We start from the raw sequence: 12,169 nt of genomic DNA on the forward strand, positions 1-12,169 counted from the left end.
GTTTCACTCAGTGCACATTGGATCACTCTCCCTGAGCAAAGCCCAGCCCTGGGAGAGAGACAGAAGGGGCCTGCAGGTGCCCACTGCTAAGTGGAGAGCATGGCAGATGTGACAGCTGGGCTGGAAATTGAGGACATGTGAGCAGAGGCAGGGCAGCCAAGAGGAAGGGCTGCCATCTAATTCCCATTTTTTTCTGCCCTGGTCTCTTTTACACTGTTCTCAGGAGATGACCTCTTCCCCAGTGCCCATAACCTGGTCCAGTTTGGATGTTTCCCTCTCCCCAACCCAATACACACACACACACACACACAAACTGATTCTCCATCTTCTGAGATCAGAGGGTCAGGACCCACCTCCCAGCTCCCCTGAAGACCCTGTCTCTTCTCCCTTTAGCTTGGGCTAGGTGTCCTCTCCCCTCTTTACCTCCTGCTTCCCTTTACTAGGTGCCAGTTCCCTAATGGCAGCATCCCCTCCTCTGTCACCCCTCAGATCAGTCCCACTTTCCTCTTGATCTCAGCCCTGGTTTGGTCGATGCTGCCTTAACTTCTCTTCTTCCTCCTCATTCTCCCTAGTCTAGACCCACAAGATATGACTCTGGGGGTAAGGGATGCCTCAGTTTCCTTCTCTGTAAAAATGAGGGTGTTAAACTAGATGACCTCTGAGCCCTCTTCCAACTCTGAATCCATGACACTTTCTTAGAACACTTTGTCCCATTGATTCCCAAACCCCTTGTTCTACCTGGTTCAGGGGCTTGCTCTCTCCCTTGCACACACATCTTCCAGTGGGTTGAGCTTGGGGCCCTGGAAGCCACTAAGCCAATCAGCCTGGTTTAAAGTTCTGGAGCATCAGGTGTGGGTCACTGAGTCCTGTCTCCTAAGGGACCAATGGATTAATTGTTTTTCATGTATAAAAATCTGTCTCCCCTGTATTTGGGCTATAAAGCTAAGGTGAGGAAAGAGCCTGGTTCTTGTTTGTTGGACAGTTTCCAGGCATTGCTTAAGACATTGATAACCTTGGAAGATAGTCTTTGTCTCCTCAGTCACTTCATCTTTCACCCATAACATCTAGGGAGGCGGTTGGTGCAATGATGGTTATCTCCTTTTAATAGAGGAGGAAACTGAGATTCAGAGTGGATTATATGAGTTATCCATGGGTCACACAGCTGGTAGTGAGGTGGGGGGGGAATGGGGTGGTGCCAGGACTGTGGGGGAGATGAAGGGGATGGAATCAGGCTCAGGACTGGGGGCACTTGGAGCTAGTGAGGGGTTTGGGAGGAATGGAGCTCTGTCTGTTCTGCCCCACTCACTGCTGGGAGCTCCCTCTGCCTGGGGATCATCGCTTTTGTTTCTCCAGCCTCTCCAAGGTTTATGGAGTGCTACTCTTACCCCTGAGAAAGATGGTGGGAGAAGGAATTGTTAGGGATGTTGGGCTTGGGTACATGAGCCTTGTCTACAAATACAGAGGGGCTGTCCTACATGAGAGGATTGAGGTTGATCCTGCTCAGACCCAGAGGCAGAACCAGGAGGAATTGGGGAAAGATGCAGGGGGACCTGTCCATTCAATCCATGGGAGCTGTCCAGGATGTGTGGAATCAGGTGATGCCATAGGGAGTGAGTTTCCCATTGTTGGAGGTCTTCAAAGGGAGCCTAGTGACCATTTGGGGGGAATGTTTCAGAAGGAGATTTTACCTCAATATATATGAGGTCCCTTCCAAGTAGAGATGTGATGATTCTGTTAGTGGATGGGGACAGGAACTGGATCTTTGATGACACTGTATGTACAGGAAACTTTCAGGTGAGCAAACTTTCTCCCTCCCAAATACAAGTCAGCACTTTCTCTGAAACTTAGAGTCTTAAAGCTGAGGTTCTTTGCCTGGTTTGTGTCATTGACACCCCACTCCCCACCCCCACCCCAGTCTGGTGAAGCTCTTCTGAGAAAAATTTTATTTTGTTTTTTAAAATAGCAGAAGGAAACAGTACATTTCTGTTAAGAGTTCAGGAAAACACAGCTGTCATTTCTCTTTTCCTCTCTAAACTCCCTGTAATCTATCCATGGACCCTGGGGAGACCTGTGATCCCCAGGCTAAGAAACCCTATTTAGAGGGTGACCTTGAACCCTGAGGAGTTAGGTGACTTGGGAGGTGGAATTCGAACTCAGATCTCCTTGCCTTTGAGGGAGTGGATGTCTATCCGTTATGATGCCCTACTTTTAATTCTACTAGGATCCGAATTCACATATGAAGACACTGAGGAACAGAAAACTGAAGGGTCTTGCAATTCTAGGCCTGGCCTGAGAGGAACAGGAGGCAAGAGTGAAAGGAGAGGAAATACCGTGCAAAGAGCCCAGGGCCGGCCTTCAGAGCGCCTGGGGACACGGCCTGCTTTAGCTTCTCACTGTCCACAGGAGCCCAGGGTCTCAGTTTCCCCATTGGTCAGGTCTCTTCGGTCCCTCCGCGCTACGATATCCTCTGATTAGGATTTCTCAGTTCAGATAGACTCTTTGGAGGCCAGTGGCAGACTGTCACCCAGACCGGAGCCTTAGCTCCTTCTCACCCTAGCCGCCCCCTGAGAATATCCGATTCCTGTTCATTCTAAAACTAGTCTTTCATTGAATGCTCTAATCTGTCCCTTATACTCTTCCCAACCTAATCCCTCAAAGCGGAGTTTGGGGAGGTTGGATGTGGTGGGGGCCAGATCTTGACACGGGCGTGGTGCGACCCAAGGGCTATCTCCTCCTTGTGTGACTGCAACAGCAAGAAAGTCTTCAAAACTTCCGCTGGCCCCGCCCCTGAGAGACGCCCCCTTCCCTCCAGGGGTTCTGGATTCGGGAAACCCGCGGAAGAGGCGGGCCCAAGTGGGGCTTGGGGTGGGGACTCAGCGTTCACCTGGAAAGGGCGCACGTATTTGAAGGATCTGACAGATCCCAAGTTACCGTCACTGGGCTGGTGCTGGATGTGAACTTTCGAGGAGCCAAAGCAGCCAGAAGAATCGTAGGAGCGTTTCTCACCCTCCGTTATGAACCACGTGAGTATGCCAGGGTATAGACTGCGGGTGTCCTTGTCTATAGGCTTAGGACCCAAGGGTGGGGGATCCTGTGGGACTGGGGCTTGGAAAGGATCCCGGAGTCTGGAAAAGGATGGGTCCTCTAGCGGGTGGGAATGCTCTACCCTCGCTCTCTGTGTGGGCTGGGGCTCCTTTCTCTTCTCCTCTAACCCCCCACCCTGATCTCCCCAGCCCTTGGAAGGGCTGCCCTTCAATCACCTCCCCCTTGCAACTTGTTTTTGACAGGCTGCTTAGTCCTGGCAGATCTTGGGGAGAGGGGAGGTAGGGGAAAATGGAACTTGGCATGGGTTAGAGTTAGGGCATCCCTTAGCTACATCTTCATGGATGTGGGGGTGGAGGAGGATGTGGGGAATCCCCTTCCTTGAGTGGAGAGGGAAGGGAAATGAACCAATTGGGCAGAGATGACTCTTCTGCCAGAGGATCCGACTTTCAAGAAGGAATGACTGTCTTATGAAGTTAACTCCAACCCAGGCTGATGGAACAGAAATAGTTCAGCTTGAGAAGGCTCCATTGGAAAAGGAGGGAGCTGGAGAAGGCTGATGGGGTGGGGCAGGGGGGCAAGTGGTCCCTCAGGTCCTTTCAAGTTCTAGACCTGGCCCCTTTAAAACCAAGACCAAATTAACCTCACTAATACACTTCTTGCCTCTTTTCTAGGAAACCAGCTCATAAGATGACCTTCCCCCTCCCACCACCCCCAATTCCTGTGCATTGTTTTAGAACAGGAAGGGCCTTCACATCTGTGCTTCCCTGGTTCCCTTACTCTTCTAGGAAAGGGGACAGGAGAAGCTGAGTTCTTTGACCTTAATGTTTCAGCCAAGGTCACCCTTGATTCCCCATTCTTTCTGAACCTCCCCCTCCTTTGCCAACTACCCTCCTCCTGGGCATTCCTGGCTCCTGCCCTCTACTGGAACCAAGACTGGGCTCTGGGGAATGGGAAAGCTCTTTCTGAAAAGTTTCCTTGGGAGGAATTCCTTACCGGCTTAGTGAGATGGGAGAAGCTCTGTGAGAATGAGGTTGAAGGTAGGTCAATGGCAGGGGATTGTGCAGAAGGCAGGTAAGACTTCCCCAGCTCCCAGGGAGTTTCCCCAATGAGCTATAGTCTATCTCCTTTCCTTGGGGTAGCACCTCTGTCCTCCCTTCCCCCTTCATCCTTGCCCAAGTGCCAAGATACACGCAATGTCAGTCCAAGATAGCATTGGGGTGGCCCATGAGACAGTGAACATGGGTCTGGGACTCAGGAAAAACTTGGCATTCTGCTGCTCACATATGTGACCTGAGACAGGTCACTTCTTGCTTCTTTGAGCCTCAGTTTCCTGATCTGTAAAATGAGGAGAGCACTGAATCAATCATCTAGGCTAGTTTCTCATTTAACTGATGAGGCCTAGAGACAGGAAGGGGCTTCCCCAGGCTCACAGAGCTGAGACTCACTCCCTGCATCCCTTTAGGCACTAACTAGCCTGGGGAGAGTCTGCTTTCCTAGAACCTTCCTGGAGGGTGCCCTTCCCCACCTGGAAGCTCTGGCTCCCCTCAGCTCCCAGACAGCCCTAAACTTGCTGTCCTTGATCTCTTTAGAAAGTGATTTTCAAAGATCTGAACCTCCAACCTGGTGTGTGTATTAAAATAGTGGGAGATATTGCACCTGACGCCAAGCAGTAAGAACATGGGATGAAGGACACAATAGAACCCTGGGTGAGAGCTAATCATCTACACACCTGCTTGCACTTGACCCTTGATTAGAAGCATGAGGCTGGATTGGTTTTTTTGGATTTTGTTGAGTTTGGGTTTTTTTTTTTCTTTGCTTTTTTGGAGGGGGGAATACAGGACAATTAGGGTTAAGTGACTTTCCCAAGGTCACATGGCTAGTAAGTGTTAAGTGTCTGAGGCCAGATTTGAATTCAGATCCTCCTGACTCCAGGGCCAATGCTCTATTTACTGATAAGACTGGTTTTTCCTTAGTCCCAAAAGGCAGGGCCAGGACTCAGCATCTGGAAAATCTTACTAACAGAAGCTTCCCAGTAAGGGAAATGGACAGTTTGGATAGGTAGTGAGCTCCCTGTCTCTGGAGGTAGTAATGTAGAAATGTCACCTGTGTGACAGTGGGGTGGGGCAGGGTAGGGTGAGAGGAGTCTCAGAGTTCAGGGATCCTCTAAGGGGAGGGTTGGGGGGCAGAGGGTGGTTAGGGCTTTGGGTTCCATGGCAATAATGGAGATGTGTTCTCAATCCCCAGCTTTGTTGTGAATGTGGGCTAGAATGAACTTAACCTTGCCTTGCACTTTTACCCACGATTCAGTGCCTATGGTGATACCAAAACCATAGTGTACTGCTACTGTGAAGACGGTAGCTGGAGTACAGAACAGAGAGAGACATGCTTCCCCTTTGTGGCAGGGAGCAGGGTGGAGGTAAGACTGTGGAGAAGGACCCAGGACATGACCTCATCCAGCACTTCTACTTGACAGAAGAGTCGTGGAAATAAACTCTGACGGGAAACAATGAAAAGCTAGAGCAGAAAGGGGTCTGTGGGATTCCAAAGGTCAATGGCAGGAAGCCCAGCATCCCTTGAGTTGGGGAGAGGTTGGGGGGAAAGGAAGGTATTGTGATGGGCTGTCGTCCAATAGGATTAGAGAACACTTCGGTGCCCCCAGGACATATCATAGAGCCCTAGAATTAGAGCTGGAGAGAACCTCAGGGGCCATCTAGTCTGCCCCATCATTTTACAGAATGGGAAACTAAGTGTCAGAATGGAGAAATGATTTGCCCAAGGTCACACAGTGTTTTGAGATGGAATTCAACCCGGAGATTCCATATTCATCTCTTTCTGTCCTTTCCCCATTCAGATGTACATAATCTTTGAAGGGAATCATTTTGTCGTGAGGCTGTCTGATGGTTTTCATATCAATTTCCCCAATCACTTTCACCACCAAACACTCAACTTTTTGTCATTTATTGGTGACTTCAACCTCAAAATGCTGGACTTCGAATGAGCTCTCCAATCAAGCTGGTTTCAGAACCTATTCTTGACTCTTGGGGATCTCTTATTACTAATAAAAGTGCTGATGATGATAACAGATGACATTTTTCTGTGTTATTCTGGTCTGGGAATATAGAGGGCTAGGTTCTAGAGTTGGGAAAAATGGCTGAATGCCCCTGTATAAATTCCTTCACCTCAATGGTCCTATGTTGACTTTCTAGGACAGGGGTTCTTCACCAGGGATAGATTTCAAATGGGAAAAAAAATCTTTATTGTCACCAACTTTTATATGTATATATATACATATATATATATTAAAACATTATTCTAATTGATATCACATTGTTTATCATCTCCATTGGGAAGGTGGGACCAGCCTAAGGAAGGGTAGAGAGATCTGGAGGCCAGATGGGAGGAGGGTGTAAAGACATTCACTGCCTCTGGAGTCAGAGGTATTGGGTTTGAGTTTGACCTCTGATACTCACTGTCTAGATGACCTTGGAGAAGTCTCTGGGCCTCAGTTTCCTCAGAGGTAAAATGAAGAGCTTGGCCTCCAAGGTCCTTCCAGCTCTCTTACACCTCTGCTCCTATAGGTCCGAGTCATTCCCACAGCCTCAGTTTCCTCCTCTGTAACATGAGGAAGTTGGACCTCTGACATCCCTTCTATGACCCTATGGATCTCTTTTCTCCTCTTCTGAAGTGCAATAAATTTCTTGAGTGTCCCTCACCCCCCAACTCTCAGCACTCAGTAAAAGTATTCTTTATTCACTTGGACCCTTTAAAAGCACTAGACCCTAAATTAGGACTGGAAGGGGCCTTACAGGTCAGAGTCTATAACCTTTATTTTACCACTGAGTAAAGTGAGTCCCTAGGAGGGAAGTGATTCACCCAGCTAGTAAATGCCTGAAGTGGGTTTTGAGCCTAGACCTTCCTGACTCCAAGCTCAGCACCCTATCCACCATGAATCAGAAAAACTGGTTCTGAACCCAAGCTCCCAAGCATGGTTGCACCCTGGCTCAGTTTGATCGAATCAAAGAGATTGTTCCTAGGTCCTCTCCAGACCCAGTTATTGCTGCTAGCAACCCTGGGCAATGAAGGGACCTCAGCTGGCTCTTCTTTCCTTTCAAGCTCATGAAGTGATAAGAGAGTCCATTGTCCCCCACACTTATATGCTTAAGATCTGGAAAGCATAAACACAAAGAGACCAAAAGGAAACAAAAACAAAAACCCCAGACTTTTGTGGTTGAGCAGGCAGATGAAGCAGCTATGGCCACTGCTACCTCTCCTTTGACTCAGAATGCCCACAGCATTTGTTCCTACCAGGCAGGGAAGAAAGCAAAAGATCAGCTCTCAAAAATATTTTGTGCATAAGTGATGTGGGCTCATCACCCCATTAAAAGACTTTTTATCTCCATAGTGTAAGCCCATAGGCAGTAGTAAAAGGATCCCTGCATGGCCTCTGAAATAGAAGACTGGGCCCATTCATCGAGCATGCTCCAAGATAGGCTTATCAAACCTTCAAGCAGACTGGTACCAGGCAATGCCATTTGGCTAGTCTCTCCAATATGAGTATGAAGACAGCTATCCCACTCTCCACACAAAGCCTTTTCTTCTCCAGATTAAACACCCCCAGCTCCTTCAACAAATCCATCAACAGTCAGTCAATAAGCATTTATTAAGAGCTTCCTATTGCTGTTGTCCAATCCTTTCTCAAAGATCAAGCCTTAAACCCAATTCACTCTGGATCTCATGGATTGGACAATAAGTCCTTACCCAAGTACCACATAATGGTTATTTTTTTGGACCTCCCTGGCTCAGAGTGAATGTAAATAGCAACTGTTTCTCTTTTGACCAGCAACCTTCTTCCCCTCCCAGTTTGATTTTTTTAAAGGGGTCATTCCTTGATTCACTTCATAAAGAGGCCTATTCACTGAATGGGTATTGTCTCACTCAAAGTTAATACTTGAAAAGACCTTAGCTTAAAAGGGCCAGGGTCTCCCATTGCATCCTGGGCCATCTCCAGTTGTCTTGATGAATATCTAACCACTGGGCCCAGACAACTCTGGAGAAAAAAGTGAGGCTGGTGACCTTGCACAGCCCTCCCTCACTTAAGTCCAAGTCAACTGCAAGTTATGTCATCATCTCCTCTTCCAGAATGAAGGACAAACCACATGCAATTAAGTGCTTCCTGTTTGCCAGGCACTGCCCTGTGGGCTAGGACCACAAAGAAACTTCTGTTCTTCAGAAAGTTCAAAATGTTTGTTTATCGGAAACAATATACAAATAAGTTATCTACGGGATAAATAAGAAATAGTAAACAGAACTCCAGAGAGGCGCCCTGTAAAACATTAGGTTGTATGTGGAACTTGAAAGAACCCAGGGAAATCAGGAGGCAGAGAAAAGAATAGTTCATCTTAGTGAGGACTTGTTTCTAGTCCTCTCTTCCTCCTGGCCACTTTTGTTTGGGTGCCTGAACATACTCCACGTGTCCCTTCTAGACTGTGGAACCCAGAATTGAACACAGCACTCCAGATGTGGCCTGACCAGGGCACAAAACAGTGAGACCACTGCCCCTCTACTCCCTGGATGCTACCCCTTTCCCAAGGCAACCTAAGATTGCAGAAACTTTTATTTTTTTGCTTTCATGTGCATGCTGTTGATTCATAGTGGGCTCAAGGCCCACTCAGATCCTCAGGGTTTTTCCCCCCATGGGTTTCACTGTCCAGCAACTGATCTTTCTCCACAGTTTAAACTAGCCATCTCATTGAATCTTCACATTGACCCTAGCAAATTGGTTAAGCCCTTTTCCTGAAGAGAAAACTGAGACCCAGAGATACTCATTGGATTTGGCTCAAAGAAAAAATAATGCACACATTCAGATGGGTATAGAAATCGATCTTACTTTATAGTGAAGTAGGAGGAAAGAAACAAGGAAATGTGGAGGTGGTAGAAGGGAGGAGAGATTGAGGAAGGTAAAACTAAGAGCTGGTTTTATAAAAAATAAAATAAAATAAACCATTGGTTAATGTGATTTAAAGAAGAAAGAAGAAAAACAAATTACCACTATCAAAAATGAAAAGGGTAAATTCACCACCAATTAAGAGGAAATTAAAGCAATTATTAGGAGCTACTTTGCCCAGTTGCATGCCAATAAATCTGACAATCTAAGAAAAATAGATGAATATTTACAAAAATAGAAATTACCCAGATTAACAGAAGAGGAAATAGAATACTTAACCCCATCTTAGAAAAAGAAATTAAACAAGCTACTAATGAACTCCCTAAAGAAAAATTCCCAAGGGCAGATAGATTCACAAACATTTAAAGAACCATTAATTCCAATACTATGTAAACTATTTCAGGGGAAAGGCGAAGAAAGAACCCTCCAAATTCTTTTTATGATGCTAACATGTTGCTGACATCTAAACCAGGAAGAACCAAAACAGAGAATGAAAACTATAGACCAATTTTTCTTATGAATATTACTGCAAAAATTTTAAATAAAATATTAGCATAGAGATTACAGCAATATATCACAAGGAACATATACTGTGACCAGAAAGGATTTATATGAAGGATGCAGGGCTAGTTCAATATTATGGAAACTATCAACATAATTTACCATATGAATAACAAAACCAACAGAAATCACATGATTATTTCAATAAATGCATAAAAAGCTTCTGACAAAATGCAACACTCATTCCTATTAAAAACACTAGAGAGCACAGGAATAAATGGAGCTTTCCTTAAAATGATAAGTAGTATCTATCTAAAATTATCATTATTTTATAGAGCTAGAAAAATATCATAACAAAATTCATTTGAAAGAACAAAAGGTCAAGAACATTAAGGGAATTAATGAAAACAAAAATAAAGGAAGGTAGCCTAGCTGTACCAGATCTCAAACCATATTATAAAGTGGTAAGCATCAAACATCTGGTACTGGCTAAGGAATAAATGATGGATCAGTAGAATAGATTAGGTACACAAGATTCAGTAGTAAACAACTAGAGAAATTTAGTGTTTCATAAACCCAAAGACCCCAACTTTTGGGACAAGAACTCACTATTTGATAAAAAAAAAAAGTTGCTTGGAAAAATGAAAAACATTGTGACAGAAACTAATCATAGGCTTAACCATAATCTTACACTGTATACCAAGATAAGATCAAAATGGGTACATGGTTTACACACAAAGTTGATACAACAAACAGATTAGGAAAGCAAGGAATGTTTACCTGTCATATCTATGGAGAAAGGAAGAATTTATGAACAAACAAGACATAGACAACATTACTAGACGTAAAATGCATGGTTTTGATTGCTTTAAATTAAAGGGTTTTGTACAAACAAAACTAAAACAACCAAGAGTAGAAAGAAAGCAAAAAGCTTGGAAATAATTTTTACAGTGTCTCTGATAAAGGCCTCATTTCTAAAATTTATAGAGGACTGAGTCATTTCTCAAAAATATAGAGAACTGATTCAAATTTATAAAAATACAAGTCATTCCCCAATTGATAAATAGTCAAAAGATATGAATGGGCAGTTTTCAGATAAAGAAATTAAAGCTAACTATAGTCACATGAAAAAATGCTCTAAATCACTACTGACTAGAGAAATGCCAATGAAAACAACTCGGAGATACCACCTCACACTTAAAATATTGGCTAATATGACAGAAAGGGAAAATATATTGGAGGGGATGAGGGAAAATTGGAACACTAATGGTGGAGTTGTGAACAAATCCAACTATTCTAGAGAATAATTTGGAACTATACCCAAAGGGCTATAAAACTGTGAGTGCCCTCTGGCTCAACAATATGACCACTACGTCTGTATCTCAAAGAGATTTTTTTTAAGGGGAGGGGACCTACTCATATAAAAATATTAATAGCAACTTTTTTTGTAGTAACAAAGAATTGGAAATTGGGGAATGTCTATCAACAGGAAAATGGTCAAACAAATTGATTATAATGAAATTATAATGAAATATTACTGTGTTATAAGAAATGATGAGCAGGTGGATTTCAGAAAAAACCTGGAAAGACCTATATTAACTGATGCAAAGTGAAGTGAGCAGGATCAGGAGAACATTGTACACAGTAACAGCAACATTCTTCAATGAAGAGTTGTGAATTACTTAGCTATTCTCAGCAATACGATGATCCAAGACAATTCTGAAGTATTCATGAAAAATGCTGTCTACCTCCAGAGAAAGAATTGATGGAGTCTTAATGCAGATTGAAGCATACTGTTTTTCACTTTCTGTTGTGTTTTCCCCCCTTTGAGTCTGTGTCTTATTTCACAACATGACTAATATGGTAATGTTTTACATGATTGAATATGTATAAGCCAGGGGTGAGGAACCTGTGGCCTCGAGGCCACATGTGGCCCTCTAGGTCCTCAAGTGTGACCTTCTGACTGAATCCAAACTTAATCCTTAATAAAAGGATTTGTTCTGCAAAACATATTACCAAGTTATATAAAATTGTATACTGAGAGAGGAAGTGAGGGAGAGAAAAAGAGAGAATTTGGAGCTCAACGATGTTTTAAAATGAATGTTAAAATTTTTCTTTACATGTAACTGAGGAAAAATAAATTATTGTTTTAAAAATAAACATATAAGTAAAATAGAATGTCCTAATATTCCTAACAATTAGAGCTGTCAAATATTAGAATAGGCTGGCTAGGAAGCATGTAGGCACCTCTCCTCCCCACTGGAAGTTCTCAAGCAAAGACCAAGAAATTCCTTGATGTGGGAATATTCCTGCTGAGATATGAGTAGGATGACAAAGATAAAATTATATAATTTGAAGCTTTGAACACTCAACAGAAAAAATTCTCAATATTATCAAAACTTATCAAAAGAGCAGTAGAAATCCCTGTTCATTAGGAAGGGGAGTCAGCATCACAATTGGCTGGTCATGGGGCATTTTAGTGTCTGAAGAGAAATGGGTAGTCTTTCTACCAGTGCCCAGCTTTGGGGTGATAACTACAGACATCAGAAGATGGGCCATTAAACCAAATGTTCCTTTAACGTTCAACAGAATAGTTGGTTCTGCCAGAATAATCAAAAGAGCAGTGGAAGTCCCCTGTTTATTGGGAAGGTGAGTTTGCATCAGAACTGGCTGGTCATC

At 44.1% G+C, this 12,169-nt stretch overlaps 1 pseudogene; it reads left to right on the forward strand.

The window, feature by feature from the left end:
* Positions 1–4,646: 4,646 nt before the first annotated feature.
* Positions 4,647–6,123, forward strand: LOC138156713 (galectin-1-like; annotated as a pseudogene).
* The last annotated feature ends 6,046 nt before the right edge of the window (positions 6,124–12,169 follow it).

The sequence above is a fragment of the Petaurus breviceps genome, unplaced genomic scaffold (genome assembly GCF_028583685.1).
Source record: "Petaurus breviceps papuanus isolate PSGF00001 unplaced genomic scaffold, PetGlider_PUasm1.0 156, whole genome shotgun sequence".
NCBI classification, from domain to species: Eukaryota; Metazoa; Chordata; class Mammalia; order Diprotodontia; family Petauridae; genus Petaurus; species Petaurus breviceps.